Here is a 17,686-nt window from a genome sequence, read left to right on the forward strand (position 1 = left end):
GCTTCATAAGCTTCTGTGAGAAGTACTGATCCTGCCTCCAGTTAAGCCAGGGAGGATTTTGCTATGAATTTATGGGTAGGATTGGATTTACAGTAGCATAGCTGAAACGAGGTTTGTTCAAGCCTCTGCTGCTGCAAGTACATTTGTGTGTATGTGTGTTTATATATATCTTATATATATGGTGACACACTGATCTCAAGCAAGAAATACAGAAGGAAGTTCCTGCATAAAATCACTCTGAACACACTTAACATGGTGTTGTATTCCCTTTTGTGTTGTGCCATTCCATTGAGGACCAGAGAGAGGGTGGTAAACTGTGGACCAAGTTCCTTTTCTTGGGAGAGAGAACGAAGAAGAATGAGCTGAAAAATGTCTCCCTTCATGTTACCCCAATCTTCATTGCAGTGAACGATCACATTAGTACAAGCTCTCCTTTGGAGAACACAGGAAAGCCCCCCAGCTCTGATACCAGTGTAATGAACCCAGGTAGATATACAGAGGGAACAGACCCCGTGCCTCTTCGCTAGTGATTCAGACGATCCACTCCTTCTCTGTGAAATGCATGGATATGGAATGCATATCGGTGAGATGCTAGAAGAGCGGGGCTGCGTAAGTGGGGCTGTGTATGTGCAAAGTAAAATCCATCATCACACCCTTATCCACAGCTTTGACACAGGAGAAATTCATTCCCTTTTCTATTCACAGACTTTTCTGTCAAACCTGGGGGCTAGCTGTATGGTGAGGCATGTGAAAGCAGAGAAGGGAAAAAATGTCTGAGAGAAAACTAGATATCGTGGGCTGCCCTGTGGTGGTGTTTTCCTGTTCCAGCCCCAGCTGCCAGACTTCCCCCTGGGCTCTGAGGACAGACTGGTAAAGTGCACAGTTTCCCTAGTATCTTGTTTGACCTTTGTTCTCTTCCTGACATTTCTGTTCAGATAAGAGCTTGTGATAGAGGTAGTTTGGCCTAGGTGTTATTTTAAGTTGCTCATTGTAAGCATTGTGAACACAGAAAAGCAAAGTATGCTAATGAAGAGTATTTAAGAGAAGTGGGCTGGAAGGTGCGTTAGAACTAAAACAAGCCTGGATTCATGTCCTGTGTGGGCAGTTCTGCTATCAAGAGTCAGGATTTAGGTATGATTTCAGCTTCCAAGAAAGATCAAATTAATTAGGTCCTAGACTGAGTATCCACTATAGGTAGATAATTGCCAGCTTAGAGTGGGAGATTCTTCTACCTCTCTTGAGAATGGAAATAGGTCAGATGAAGAAGCCTGAATTTTAATGTCCTATTCCAAGTAAAGTTTTTATTCCATGACATCACTCTGATATCTGGTAGCCTAGTCCTTTCTTATTAGAGAAAAATGTTTGAAAAGAAGTTTCAATTTCCATTGGTGTCAGACATATGTTTAAGTCACTGACATTTTCATTTAAAGTGAAATTACATAGAAATTTATTTTACTAATTGCTTTTACAGCTTTATTGTAACTCAACTTTATACTTCTTTGCTGTTTTACTGTTCTGTAGTCATGTTCTGCTACTTTCCATTTTACCCGCCCCTACTGCCCATTCACCAGCTTTCCCACAAATGCCTTTTTCTTTGTGGAACATTTTCTGTTAAGGTTTTAATAATCCCATTCCTTCATTCTCCTCAAGGCATACTCTAACCATGGGGCCAAAAGTAACTGTCAACCAGTAGCAAACAGGCATGTGGCTCCTAAGCAATCTCTGATGCTTCTCTGATTTATATTACTTTTAAGTAAGTAAAAATTACGTAACTATGTGTATGTAATGCCTCTTTTTACTACTGTCATATTTGTTGAGTCTTGCGATATTTATTTTTGTTCCTTTGCAGAAAAGGTGTTTTGTTACGTATTAATCAAAACTGCTCTTTCGTAAACCACAATGCCTGTAGCAGAAAACAAAGGAACTTCAATACTGCTGCGGGCCATCTAAACACCGCCGAAATACTTTTAACAATTAGTACTGAGAACTAAAATTCCACCTGAGGTATTTTCCAAAATGGGAGAACAAAGGAACTGTTTCCTTTAGGGTTACCTGTTAATTATTTCCGTGTGGGGGTGTATGTACTTTATAGTTTTGCTGTGATTTTTTGTCAAGTCCCACAAGTTAAAAAGATCAGAATGATTTACAGAGGTTATGCAGACTTTACGGTTACATGTTCTTCCTGTCACCATGAGTGCTGAAGTGCACAACTGTCTATCAGGCACCGTCATTCTCTTGCAGAGTATAATTTAGGTTTTCTTCTTCTTCTTGACCTTACAGAAGTAGGAAAACAGGCAAGAGATGCCAGGGAAACCATGCCAGTTTCTTCAAGTTTGAGAAACAGATGAATCTGCCTCATGTTTTTACCAGATGCTTTTCTTCTTCCAGTGGATGAACTGGTTCTCCTGCCTTGCGGGGGAAGCATCACTGGATGCTCTTGATTTTCAGTAACTTCTTTCTCAGAGTGACCATTTGTCGCTCACTTATCATATGTCTTCAGAGCCCAGTAGTGTTCATCCTGACTCAGTATGTTTCTGAAGAATGCAGCGATATGCAGTGTGCCTCCATGTGTATTATCCCTGCCAAAAGCAGTGTTTTTCATGCTTTAGTCTCCTTCTAGTTTCTTTTTCTAGCAGTCAGTGCACCTGATGTTTCAAAAGAAAATTTCGGTTGTAAGTAACATTTGTACAAGTTCTGTAAAGCTTTGAAAACATGAGAAATTGAAATTACTGTTGCTTGAGTGAAATCCTGGCTACAACTTAAAGTACATAGTTCCCACCAAGTTCAGCGAGGGCAGATTTTAATCTTTGTATTGTTGCTTCTGACAGGTTTTTTATGTCTGTCTTTTTAAATTATCGTACTTCTGTGTCTTCTGCAACAACAAACATCTTTAAGAATTTTTCACATCTCATGTCTCTGAACCTGGAATTTCCTTCTTTGTATCTGTAAGCACTCAGATTCTTATTATCTGGTCATGTAGTGGCTGGACAATTTTGCTGGTTTTTTTTCTCTCCCACTCTCCTTTCAAGGGGACTTTCAGACTGCCCAGATTTTGATCGGCCTCTCTGGTGCAGATACCTGAAAGAACGGTAGCAATGCTGCTGTGGCTGCTGCGGTGCTGCTGTGGCTGCTGCCCTCAGTGTCACCGAACCTGTCAGTGCTGGCGTAGGTGATTGCTTCTCTCTTCGCTGGGATGCAAACATCAAGTGAATGCATGGTCTTAAAGGAAGGTAGGTTCCAGAGGTAAAGCCTGGGCATTCTTATCCCTTGCTAGATACCAGTGTAATTGAGAGGAAAATCCTCCAGACCATGTGGGCTCCTGTGGTAGCGAGGAGATGTGAGCTGTACATCAGTCGAACCAAGTATCTCTCTCCAGTTGCATCCCTGCTGCTTGGCTTCGTATCCTCCATTTGTGTTGTCCAGGTGAATTGTTCACATGCTCCACGGAAATGACATGATTGTGGCCCATTGGCTTTTTTGCTTCTCCCACCCATCTTTCTGTAAGGGATGTGTCTGCCTTAAAGACATCTTTGCTCTAAAATCCCTTATGTGGAAATGGTTCATGTGTCACAGAGGAAAATAACGGACCCTGGTTTGCAGGAAAGAATTCCTATGGTGTAAAAGATGTTAATTTTATCTTATGATATTGATACTTGGAATATCTGGATGGTATAGGTAGGTTCAGTTTTACTTCCGGATCACCTGTCCGAAATGAGGGCAATTCTCATTACGGATCATAAATTGCTGATTGTGTAGGGAGGAAAACTGAAGGAAGACAGGAAGGCTGTCTTTTCTGTGGAAGTGGAACTGGATCATTCCTATTTCCATTTCGGATCAAATTTGAAAGACTGTTATGGTTTTGAATTTGTTCAAATTTAAGAATTGCCATGGATCATATCTTCCAAGCTGTGTGTCTCATGTACTTAGATGTGGTTCTGTACAGCTTTTGATTGACAATAAGAATGTTATTATGTACTGCATTCATTTTAATCCATTTGGTGTGAGACTGGGATGCTTAATGCCTCATATTTATCTTACTCATAATTACAAACATGCTTCCAGCTGGCTAGTCCGTCTCCCATGCTGATTTCACTGGGGACGTTTGTTAAGAATGGGGTCAGAGTCCATGTTTACACATTTCCTCTTCAGTTGTTTGTTTAACTATCCTCTGCTTGAATTCTGTTCAAAAGAGAGATTTTCATGACCGAATAGTATTTTCTTCCACACTGAGCTCCTCTGATAGCGAGAATCAAGAAGTTCTAAAGGAAGCAGCCAGTTGGGTTTTTAGCTTTGGGGTGCCTAGAACTCACAATTGTGACTTCTTTCTTTGTTTTTCCAAAATAAATAAGATGTTTAATTTTTAGCTATACATTAAGGTTCTAGTTACATACCCTGTATGTATCCGTAGTTCCCACTGACTTCTGTGGGAAGCCTTGTTGGAGAAGAAATGCGTAATTGAGTTGTCTTACCAAAATCTTTCTTCATCCACAATTAAGATGGTGCATTATTGTGCCCAACATGTCTCAAATTGCTGGTGGCTTGACCTTGCAGTCTCTGTAGTTCCTGTTGTCAGCATAAGGCTCCACAGACTGTTGGAGCGCTCATCCTTATGGGCAACATGTGACTACATGTTTGTGGCCTTACCTGCAGTGGATTTATTCCCTAGTCACTGCTCTAGTGGAGAGCAGAATCTGAGCAGTTTGCCTTTGCGCTGTTGTAGTTGTTCATTGATTTCTCAGTTAACAATTAAATTAAAAAATGAGACAGATCATGCAATGGTAAGTCTAATTTCTCACCAATTCTGTGAAAGTTTGTATTCTTCTTTTTATGAACCAGTTGAAATTGTATAAAATCTTGGGTGTTTTGTGAATTGTATGCTGTTTGTTGACAGCTCCATGCTATCCAAAGAAAGGCCATGGATGCAAGGACGTTACGCGCTATTGCTGTTATCAGACTATTGCTACTTTTTTTTAGCTTGGATTTCTTGGCTAGAGTTTTGGAGGGAGGACGGGACACCCCCAACACCTTCTCCCAACTTCTTTGCCTCTTCAGTTCTTCCTTTGCTGTTGCAGCTTTGAGAAGCTTACCCTGTTCCTGTTTTCAGAGCATTCATATGAGGGGTGGTGCATTTTTTGTATTCCTCTCTCACCCTCCACCAAATCACCTTGCAATCATGAAATTTGCATTAGGTACAGCAACAAATTGGTTGCTCTGTCAATAGACATCCAGATGGTCTAAGGCATATGAACTGTTTTGTATTACATACTGTTTGTGGCTGGTAATTATTGATTTGTTGTTATCAAATTTGCCAGGCTAGGAGTAGAATTATACTGCTGGTAACAGCATCCACATGAAACTTCAAATGATCCTTGGCACTGAAAATCTTGCCTCTTGGTATGCTCTGTCCCTCCTTATAGTATAGTTCTTGTCACTGTCACTATGCAGTATCTGTTTAGACAGGGCTCTGTTGCTGAATTGTTACTAAACAAAAGGATAGTCTAGCTATTCCTTCATTTAGTTACACCTTCCTATTTTTTTGCAGGCAAAGTTGGTCCCAGCTTGAAACTGAATTAGCTGTTACTCCCTCACTGAAAGCCCATATGGTTTTCAGGTACAGTATACTAGTATCCTATCAAGAGCAGAGTTGGAATATGTTAACTATTTCACAGATTTGTCTTCTATTACACTCTATACTTTAAAGTTTCTTTTATTTCCTGAGGTTTGACATGGACCATTTAATTTTGTCAACATAGTTATTGAAAACATTCATGATACCTATTTCTGAAAGAATTTGACACTCTGGATTTCAGAAGTGAAAACAAATTTTAAACTTATATTCTATATCAGATCTTTTTGTTTCAAAATAAGCAAGACAAATCTTTATTGCTTTTCTCAGGAACAAGTTATATTCAGTTTTATACCTTTGTGCTCAAAGTTGACACCAGTCATGAATTCCTTTTCACCACTTCACTTTAAACTCTATCATGAAGTATAAAAAAATGGTGCAAGACTATGTGCTGATGCATTTCTCACCGAAGCACGGAATATACAAGAAGTGAAGAGCAGCTGTGTTTTTCTTGTTGTGTCATTGAAATGATACCAACTACATTTAACAAGAGGAGAAATGGTTTTACCGTAAATAGGTTAATTAATGGAGGTTTTGCAGCCGCCTCTGTTAAATTGGTTTTATTTCCATGGCAACTCTTTCTGCTTCCTGGGTAACTTCATTTCAGTAAATGTAAGACTGAAGTGAGTGGAAGATAGGCCTTTCTGTGTAGTAATAAGTGGGCAACTACAATAAATTTCCGTATCATGAACAGATAAATATAGGCACTTAACCTTGTTGTGTAGGGAATGTAACATTACAGGTTGCTGAGAACCAAATGTCAGCAAAAATAAACAGGTAATTGAGAGTGAGAGCCTATTGATAGTGCCAGTTCATCTATGCTAAAAGCACATACAGGGTCTCAGCTGTAGGAAACATAATGCATTGCTTTTTTGTTTTCTTTCTTTCTGCTGTGAAATTGTGTTGTGTTTACTAGTGTGACTAGAGCAAGGTAACTGTTAATCTATTTATAAAAAACCCTCTTGCTCCAGTTTCTGCTTCAAATTTGAAGTTGGCTACCATGCAATTAGAAGGCCCAGAGAGAAGTTTACCAAGACACCATTTATTTCAGAGATATATCATGTATGGGTTTAGGGTTTTGTTTTGTCTTTCTGAAGGCATGAAAGTAATCCAGTTTGAATGCAAAAGACGGGGTTGTTCCATAAAACTGTAAGAACTGCAAGGTCAGGGCCGGTTACAAAACTTTTTTTTCCCCCCCAAACAGCAAAATAAAATTCTGATATTTTTCACATATGCCTTTCCTCTCAAAATCATAATGTAGCATGTCTTACAATAATTTATGTGCTTAGACTTGATTTGTTAAACTTCTTTTTTTGCAAATGGTTAAAACTGTGGTCAGAGTTGACTCACCTTGAGTAGATTAGTTATCGCTTGTGTTAATATTTAATGGTATGGTACCAGGCTGTACCCTGTTACTTTCAGAACACTCCCATATTGTTTTGAGAGATAATGTGTCTCCTGCCTTAATACCAGGTATCTGGGATAAAGCGTGCTGTGTGGCCTCAAAGGTCTGGTGCTTCTGTTGCATTTGTCTTTGTGTAAAGGCTGTGATGGATCCTAACAGTGCAAATGTTAAGATTCTGAGACCCTAGTTCTGGTCTTGCTCATAGTGATCAGAAAAAAGTTAGAAATAAATTAGATCAGGGGAAAAAAAAAATTAGAACTAATTCTAGTTAGTTATCTGTATCTCATTGTGAAAAATATGCTGACCCTTTTGAAGCTGGCCTGAGGTCAAGGGACTGTAGCAGCTCTTAGATTTCATATTTCACTTTTTTCATGTCCGTCTTTTAAGCTGTCTTTTTCCTACACCTCCTTCTGTCACCAGTGCCTGAGATCAGCTGCACCTCTGAGATGGGCTGCTTTCTGCTGCTGCTTCCCCACCCCTGGTCACTGCTCTGCCTCACCTGCTGATTCCCTGGCTGTCACTATGTCTGTGCTTGCTCAACAGACCATAATCTCTCTGCGAGCGAGAGACATTGATAAGAGAAATACTTAAGGAGGCACCTCTGTGCTTCAGAAACAGGGATCTGAAAAAACACCACAATAATTTATAGACTCTTATCCTCTTTGGCAGTTAGCTAAGCTTCTTTGATTTTTCCCCCTTTTCTGTTTGTTATGTTTTTAATACTTTAACAAGAGGACAGAAAATGCATTCCCTGTAGAGGGCAGTGCCATGGCTGCCTCCCTCCGCTGCAGCTGGGTGCCAGCCTCCAGGGCCGACATTTCCGTGGCCAGGGCAGCAGAGCTCAGCCTCCTCGCTGTGACCGGGAATGCAGCTTGGCAGCTGGCTTGTGCCCACCTGGGCTTCCACCACCCCCAAGAGGAGGAGGCAAGGCACTGGCTTGTTGGGAGCAATGCTCATTCATCTGTGCAGAGGATCAAGGGACTGATCTGGCTGAAAACTAGTTGTTCACTGGTTTTTAATTTCCACTGCCGGGCTAGTTTTCATCCACATTAGTTCTCTGATCCAGTCCAAGCAAGGCCACAGGAATGCCAGGACCAATATCAGGGAAGAAGCAGGAATACATAGCTGTAAGTAGAGAACGGGACTGAATCTTCAGCAACAATTTGCAGTTAGATCAGTTTAAATCAACTTGTTAAATTGCACCTTGAGGCGGTGAAGCTAACTGCTGTGCTATTGGGCCTCTCCATGCAGTAACATTAGTCAGTAGTCAGTAACATTAAAGTTTTATGGATGGCTATTTTCATTAAGATAACTTTTTCCAGTCATATGCACTTAGTCTCTGTGAGTTTAAGATAAAACAAGGCAATGCTGGCTGCAGCTTGTTCTGCACAGGAGGTCTGAATCTGGCCTGATTAACAAGATGCTTTGTCAGGAGGATGTTGCTGACCTTGGTGGAATTCAACTCCTTTAAAATGAGTGTGAATGCGATCCAGGTGGATGCAGGCAGTTTGCTGTTGGTCTGTGTGCTGTTGGGGGCTGCAGTGGTATGCTGAGGTGCTCCCGGCTCTTGCTTACAAGAGAAATCCGCGGATGTGTTCAGTGCAAATTGTTCCCACTGCTATTCTGGAAGGTGGGAGTAAAACCCAGTGTTTGTACTGATGGTGGAAATATGTAAGTTGTGGTGTTCTCAAGATGCTGTTTCTATCCCTCTGCTGTTCTGGATGTCCCTGTATGCTGTGCAGTATGCCCAGGGTAAAAATCCGCAAGCGGGCCCCCTTGCCTGCCCTCCCTCCTGCTCAGCTGGTAGGCAATCACAGAGCAAATAAGGCCAAGGCAGGCTTTTTCCTTTGCTTTTGCCAAAGGAACGGCAGTGGGTGTACAGCATAGTGGCTGGCTACTCTGGAAGTGGGTCTCACCAAAATGCTGTCCGGTGTTCCCTGCCCTGGGAAGGGACAGCCTCAAGCCATGGCTCAGATGGATTGTACCTCAGTTTGGGTTCCATAGTCAGATTCGCTCAAGGCTAAAATATGTATCAGCATTGGGTTTAACAAAATTCGTGTGAAATGTGGGTTAGCAGCCCGATACTGCTTTGGAAACTGGCAAAATCTTACTGTGGTGGGGTCTCCTGCCTTGGTTTGCCTAATGTAGAGGTGTCTTTTTGTTTTAATTCTTTTTGAGGTATCTCTCTGTTTCCCCTTTTGGGCTACTAGCAGTCTGGGGTGATTTCAGGAACCAAGAATGGACTTATGTATGTGATATTAAGGGTTTCTTTTAATAGCTTCAAGTTCAATGTGTGTGAACTGATTTTATTGCTGTATGTTTGTTAACTTGTTGGTAGCTAATCTTTACATCACTTGGAGCAACTGGGAATAACTGTTTTCAAATTTACCCAGGTATCTTACTCATCTTTTCATTGGGGGAGATTAAAATATTTTTAAAATGGTGAATATATTTCAAAACCTCAGTAAACCTTATAGCTTGGTTGTAGCAAAGTAGATTCTTTTAGATCATCACCAGTATGCGTCATAATACCAGGCCAGGTTGTGCTTAATTGGTCTGACAGGAGATTCTCCTCAGCTCCTCTGACTGTCATTACTGTATGACGTTGTGTAAGTGCTTCAGCTGCTGTCACACCCTTGCCTTTTTGAGTACAAGTATTGTATGCTCTTGCAATATAATTACCTGTAATAACTCAAAGATACCTGACCTGCTACATGAAGTGTCATCTTAATACAATGAGGTCTTTCTACCCAGCTTCGTCTTTGTGTTCTGCTGGTTTTACTGACTTACCAGTCTCTTTAATTTGAGTGTAGAGCTCATCCTGTAAATTTGACAGCAGCATTGAAGTGTGCTAAGCCATTTTATATGTGCATGTACATGGGATAAAATTGCCATTTCACCAGAATTCAAGAGCAGGAGGAGCTCTGGCTGCATAGCTATTTCATCTTTCACTCACACGCCCAGAGCCACACTTACGCTCGCAGGTAGAACTGTGTGCTCCCAGGCACAGCAGATCTGCACTTTGACTTTGTCAAAACTCCTGTTTTTTAATGGCATGCTTTCTTACGTTTTTTTGTTTGTCTTTAAATGGAAGTCAGTGATGTGCATCACTTTTTCCTTAGTGTTTTAATAAACCATTCCACTTCATAGAATGCCATTTGTCAAAGCATCACAAACTGGTGTAAACGTTAAGTCTCCCCACCTTTCTGTGATATAGGCTGCTTTCCTTCTTTATAACCAGGCGCAATTTAAAGACAATACTGTCAAACTTGGATTTCTAAAATTAGTCACCTATAATTTCTATTTAGGCAACAGAGTAAGTGACCTAAACTTAAAGGTGCTGAATATCCCAATATGCTAATTGAAATCTTTGGGGTTTGGTATGTGAACTGCAACCAACTTTCAGTACGAACAGTGGTTGGAGTAGTTATATGTTTTTCAAGAAACACTTGTAGCCTTCAAGCAGAAATCTTTCTCTCGTCCCCACTACCTCTGCAGTTAGTTATGTTAGTAACTTCTTGGTACTTAGTCTGGCTCTTCCTTCACTGTTTCTGTGTGGTCACTATGCTGTGCTGTTCACACAAGAGCATTCTGTTTCCTTCTGAAAACACTGCCATTTTCACCTGATGGTGAAGAGCCACCTTCCTCAAAACTAAGGGAGAAGTTACATGCAGCCCATCCAGTTCTGAGGAAGCCTACTGCTCTTCAGGACAAGCTCAGGTGATGACTTTCTGTCTGAAGCTTTAACTTGCCAGATGACATTGCATATCTGCTCTGACTTTTGCATTGTGGAGGCCACAGAATTCACCGAGGGATTCCTGTGCTTGTTCAGCCACGTTATGCTGACAGCAGTCACTAGGACCGCACTGGGGTTTGGTTTATAGATTCAAATGGTGAGAAATCTGCTGCCGCTCTTGATGGTCTGTACTCGGTGGTTATTTTCCCCCTGTTCCGCTTAAAAACAAGAGATCCTTTTTAATACCGCTGATAGACCCTAGAAACAATACTTCCTTAGTGGTGGTACATTTTGGTGATACTTGTAATGATGTGGAGACAGATGTTTTCAGAACTGTTACTAGTCTTCAAAAAGTAACAAATATGGAAGACTAAAGATAAAGTCTTTTTAAAAAGTGATCTCTGTTTTCTTGGCTGTCCCAATCATTATCCCTGACAATGTGCATTTCTGTCACATGTACAGCAATTGTTACAATGTAGTAACAATAATGGAAAAAACAAAAAATAAGACAATAGTATGTTTAGTTCTACATAATGTTCTAGGGCATATGATACTAAGGGTTTGCTCCTAAGTTATTTTTCAGTTGGAATGCTTCTACTCAAAAGGTATAGATATGATCATATCTATAGGTATACCTCATAAGTATTATGCATAGAAAAGCAAAGTTGTATTTTGAATTCCTTGCTGACTAGATATTTGAGCTTTGCCTAGTTATACTTTTGAAAACTTGTGTACCTCCGTTTTATACTGCATTGTCTCAGCAGGTAGGTCAGCATACTCTGCACACCCACCTGTTAGACACAGTATCCTGTAATACCATAATGCTTCTTACTCCCAAGAGCAAGCATTCCTTCTAATCCCGGCTAACAGGAAAAAGTTATTAGTCATTTATTCAGTGGCACGCCCATTGCCTATTGAGAAATATTTTTAGAAAGAAGCAGAAGTCCACAGCATGGCTTACAGAGACTATTTTGAAATACCTGGCTATAAGCACACCCATGCCTGTAGCCTTTACTCGAGGAAACTTTTTGATTACATCAATGGGAGTTGTGTCCAAGCTGAGCAACAGAGAACAGACTTTTAGGACTAATGGGCTACCTGTTGGGCTAGTGAATTTCCTGTTTTCAAAGCAAGAAAATCCATGTGCTGAGTAATACTGAAACCAAAACATCCAGATACATAGCAGCTTTGGAAGCAGACATAAAACTTTACAAGATTTTTGGAGACTTAGCAAGATGATTTGGGCTAGCTCAGTGTTAAAGGAGGTGTTTGCTTTCATGCTCAGCAGGTGTGTGTGTGGCATCTGAAACATTGGATACGTTTGTACATGTGCTCTGCGGAGCCAGAGCATGGCTTGCTGGGATGATGTATGCTGGAAGAAGAATGGGATCTGTCATCTGTCTTGACGTGGGCTATGGCTAGACCTGCAAAGGGGCTTCAGAACTGGCACTGACTTCCAACGGGTGTTGGGATGCCTGCACTGGAGCCGTGGCCACCTGGCGGAGGGGGGAGAGGGAATTCCTCCCATGGGGATGGATTTTGCAGTAGCAGGTGGCCACGAAGCTGGCTGCTGGAATATGTTGTTGGCCAGGAGGAGGAGTGGGTCATGCCTTGATCCTGTCAAAGGGAAGAGGGAATTTTGGAGGTTGTGGCAAATCAGTGTGTAGAGGCACATTTTAAAAGTGGAGCAAACATCACTGCTTTTGGAGCACAGCCATAGAGGAAGTTGGGGTGCCCAGTTCTTAACAATAGGTCATTAAAATGCCTCCCCAACATGCAGAAAGTCACAGGCCTTCCTCAGCCTCAGGACACTTTAAACCACATCTCTTACTCCATGTGAAAACGCCTTATCAGCAGGCTGGTCTCGCTGGGAGTGCTGTCTTCTTGTCTTATGTGCAACCTCGAGTAACAAAAGGGTTTGAGAGACACTAGCAGCAGCCAGCCCAGGAAGCTGTACCCTGGTGATCAGGACTATGGTAGCAGTTGTCCGACAAAGCAGAAGTTTAGGTACGTGCATATTTGGCAGGATTTACAGGGCATCTTACTTCTACTGATGTCCTCTTACGAGCAAGCAGGCTTGTGGTCTAGGCTTTTATTCTTTGACAGGTAGTTTACAGATCCTGTGCTGAAGGCAAAAGAGGGCTTTCAATAATTTTATGTGCTTCTCACAAATCATTTTGGCACATTTCTGCTGCAGACAGGTTCTGAGCTTTTTCGGCTCTTGGGAATACTAAGCAAAAACAAAGGCCACAATCTGACCCTGAATGCACCAAGTATTAAGTAACTTTCAAGTGCATTATGCAAAAATGCGTATCTGTAACCTGCAGCTGAAATCTATTCTGTGTGAAGGCTCAAGATTTCCCCCCCATGTGGCAATAACGATAGTATTAGCACTTTCCTATACTGGATTGGACAGCAGATTGGGTTACTACTGCAGAATGCTGTGCTAATTTGTAATGCTTATCTTATTCGAAAAGATTGAGTTGGAGAAGCAGGGAAAACCGCTACCTTGCTGTTGGGAGTTTGTGTGTTTGTGTTACGAAGAAATACCTTCACTCTATGCTGGTTTTAATATAAATTTCTAATAATGCTGGGGTTTTTGTTGTTTAAAGCAGGGGGGGAAAAGCTTTTTTTCTCCCTATAGTGTGTGACTGTTGGGAAATACCTCCAAGTGGAGAAGGAATCACAGCTTTGACCCTAAACATTTCGGAGAATTCCAATGTTAAAGGTATGGCTTTTATATCCAGTAAGAGATTTGAAAGACATGTGTTTGTTTTTTCAATTCTGGCCAACTCTGAAAGTATGATTCAGACATAGGAGAATGAATCTGTAAAAATTTTCAGCCATTTACAGTTCCAGGAAAGTCTTCATTGAAGCGCGGTCAGAAGGCATGACTTCAAGTAAACTGTACAATGAATAGTTTTCTACTACTAAATAAAATGTGATTTTGTTGGAGAGAAGTTCTTAGTATGAAACTGTGTTGTGGTTTAACCTCAGTCGGCAACTGAGCACCACACAGCCACTTGCTCACTCCTCCCCCCCTCCCTCCTGGTGGGATGGGGGAGAGAAATGGAAGAGAAGAAGTGAGAAAACTCGTGGGTTGAGATAAAAACAGTTTAATAATTGAAATAAAATGATAATAATAATGTAATAATAATACACAAAGCAAGTGATGCACAATGCGATTTCTCACCACCCGCCGACCGATGCCCAGCCAGTCCCCGAGCAGCGGCCCCCCCCGGCCAGCTTTCCCCAGTTTATGTACTGAGCATGACGTCCCATGGTATGGAATGTCCCTCTGGCCAGTTTGGCTGTGCCCCCTCCCAGCTTCTTGTGCACCTCCAGCCTTCTCAGTCGGTAGAGCATGGGAAGCTGAAAAGTCCTTGACTAGTGTAAGCATTAGGGAGCAACAACTAAAACATCGGTGTGTCATCAACATTGTTCTTGTCCTAAATCCAAAACACAGCACTGTACCAGCTACTAGGAAGAAAATGAACTCTATCCCTGCTGAAACCAGGACAAACTGTTTTCATTTTTATGTTGAAAATATTATGTTTTGCAAGCTACAATATAAACTTCAAAGAAAATCTCTGGTATGATTTAACTGATTCTTAGAAACAACTTTATACCATTTCAGAATTCCTCATAGCTAACTACTGCACAATGCTGTGAACAATACAATTAAATTAATACCTTAAATAAGTTATGTGAATAATGTCTGGATACACAGTGCTCTTTATGCGGTAACACTGGCCATTTTAAAACGTGTGGTAAATCTAATGCAATTGTAATTTTGTTGTTGCTGCTTTCAGACGTGGGTCATAATACAGCTGAGACTCTGCATGTGCTGACTGAGGCCATGAAACTCAGCTTCACTGATGCGTTCTCAATCTGTGCTGACCCTGACAAAGTTCTGCTACCTAGAAAAAAAGACTGTCCAGATCCTACGCTAAGGAGCATTCTCAACTAATTAACTCAAAGTATTTTCTCTTCCTTTGCATTTATGGATTAGGCATCCAAGTAGACTCTGTAGTATGAGAAGGAACTCTGTTACTGGAGATTTTAATCTGCTTCTGTACATACAACGATCATAAGACTTCCCTCAGAATTATTTAGTTTGAAGTATGTCTGTCTTTGTTAAATAATTTGGCTCAAAAAATTGTTTTTATAACATTAGTCCATTGATACCATTGTAGTAATTAAAAAATGAAAGGCAGTAGAAAAAGAGCAAACAGCAATTGATAAATTATAGTAAAGACTTATTAGAAACAATTAGTCTGCAGATTTTAAATAAACTAAAAAGTATAGAAATGGAAGAGGTGCACTGATGTCTTAACCTAACTTTAAACAAAATGCTTTAAGATGTTCAATTTCAAAAATTACTCCATAATGACTACATGATATTTTTCTCTTGCCTAAGAATAACACTAAAAATTTTGCTTGGACAGTCAGGGAACAGAAAAAAATGAGGAAGAATTTGGCTCAAACTTTAAATCTCAGTGTGATCAGAGAATCATACAGATGCTATGGCACACCCCAGAGTTATTAAATCGTTGTGTATCTATAGGTGTCTGTGCCTCTTGACAACTGCTTTCTTCCGTACTGATTTCTATCACACAGGGGCAGTAAATGCAGTATCAGCAGCATCCTTCCCTTAGGCAGAGGGGAGAGGAGAGGACATACCTTCAATCAAAGGTGACTGCAGCTCTCCTAAGAGCTCTGCTGCTTTCTGTGGCAAACGTTCAAGCCCTGAATTTCTGCCCGCAACTGAGAGTTCAGCGTGGCAGGAACCGCACCTGCGTGCAAACATGCGGAGAAGAAAGTGGAAGGTGAACCCAGGAACAGGTGAACACTGCAGTAAAGCTCTCCAAACACGCTCCACGAGGTTCTGCTTCCCTACCAGCCAGCTTTCAGCACTATTCTTTCTATTTAAAGATTTTGTTTCATTAGTGTGTTTGAAAGGCAGAAATGAAATAGTGGAGGCTGGTGGGGTTTACAGTCTGGTCAAATTCAGTAAGGTCTGTGCTTAGGAAGATCTTGTAGCTAAAAGTCATCTTAATGTTTTGTACAATGCCAGCCTTACTGAAGGAAAATGAAGAAAGTCATAGGAGTACAGTGATTACTCGTGCACAAGTAGAAATTCCCGTGTGTTTAAGTACCAGGCTGTGTTAGTCTGTTTTTGTGTACTTTAGATAGGTGTGTTTACTTTAATTTATTGGCAGGATTGTGTTTGAACTTAACCAAATATTAGTTATAAAGTTGAAATGCCTTACTGATGTAGGCATTACGTGGCTATAAGAGGACTTTGGCTCCATCCAGTACTTTGTCTTTCATATGGTAACATCTGTCATTTCAAAGTGTCCATCTGAAACTTGGTGTGTCACGTTTGTTTCAGATTATGGTTTATACTACCAATTTGGAGTCACTCTCCTTAAATTTTCACCAGTTCTGTACTAGTGTGAGGAGTCTAGACTAATCTATCCCTTTGCTTTAATAAAGCAAGTATGGATTTGGATCGTATTTTTGTCATTTGCCTATATGAATATATCCTCTGGTTCCAGTAGGACAGATCATAAGATGGGATGAGTTATGTCTTGTAGGTATACAGTGGTTTATTTTTAACTGAGTCAGAATTTTTGTGTGCCCTAAACTTGATTATTTTCTGCATTTCAGAATACAGAGCAGTAAGAAATCTAGTTCCGAAAATGTCTTGCCGTTAGAACTGAGACAGCTTACTTCACTGTGGTGGATCCTCAAGGCAATGCCTGCTCTTTCATCAAGTGCAACTGCATGGGCTTTGGCACAGGACTTATTCCAGATGGCTGAGGATTTACACTACAAGTAAGAAAATATTTCCCGATATAACATGTTCTAGGATGTGTGAAGACTCTTTGAGAAGATGATCAGAGAGTCCAAACTGTACTATTCTTACAGGATAGGATAGTTAATTTTCAGATTTTTAAATGCATATTTCCTGTTCTTGTTAATCTCTGTCTGACTAAAGGAACTCACTTTTGTTTTACACAAAGCCTTCTCTATGCAACAGGAGAACAGGGGTGGAGTTCCAGCCTCTTCTGCCTGTGTTCTTGTTCTGCGTAGCAGATGTGAGATTCCAGGAGAGGACTGACTGATGTGTGTGTTGGCTGAGTCCAGGAGGCGAGGTTGTCGCACACCTTCACTAACCTCAGCAGGTCAGCCTTGTGTCCGTGCAGAACTATGCAAATACAGTGTTGGTGAAGTTACATTTGGGGTGCTGTGGCCATAGTTGAGCCTTTTTACTTTAAGGAAAGGAAAGATAGAAGTGTCTTCCATGACTTCTAAGATATTTAGAAGTGACTCCTTTAGCAGTGCAAGGTTATATTGCCCTGACAACTGGGTACCCTGTAACCTGTGTGTATTGAACTCATGTGTGTAACCAATGGTGATAACTTTTTGCTCTTTTATAAGAGCTCTAAACATAATTTACAATGTTAAGGAGGTTCTTTGTGAGTTCTTTACAAGATGTGCTTGTAAATTCTAGATCATTTTATTTTGAGAGAAAAGTAGAAGTGTCTTATGTTTCTTGCATTACTGCTTTATAATCTTTGCATCAGTTAAGCACCCACACGGGAATAGGATTTGCTCTGTTACTTGTTTTTCTCAATGGGGAAACCGTCCTTGCTCAGTTTCTGTGCTCATCTCTATGGAAGGATTCTGTTGCTATGTATGTTTCCTCCCCTTTTCTTTCCTTGTTTGCTTCCCTTTTACACAGCTGAAGGGGTGGCCCAAAAACTTTAAGCATAGCAGGTTGTATGGTTCTCTTTTCATCAAATATAATTAATAGTAGGGTTTATTTTAAAATATGAAATGCACCATAAATTTAATCATTGTTTAAGATCAACAGCAATATTGGTTTGGCATAGACAGCAAGTTCTCAAAG

At 40.8% G+C, this 17,686-nt stretch overlaps 1 pseudogene; it reads left to right on the forward strand.

Moving 5' to 3' along the window:
* The first annotated feature begins 588 nt into the window (after positions 1-588).
* Positions 589-17,686, forward strand: part of LOC103903176 — a 21,607-nt pseudogene continuing 4,509 nt past the window's right edge.

This window comes from Aptenodytes forsteri, unplaced genomic scaffold (genome assembly GCF_000699145.1).
Source record: "Aptenodytes forsteri isolate BGI_AS27 unplaced genomic scaffold, ASM69914v1 Scaffold278, whole genome shotgun sequence".
NCBI classification, from domain to species: Eukaryota; Metazoa; Chordata; class Aves; order Sphenisciformes; family Spheniscidae; genus Aptenodytes; species Aptenodytes forsteri.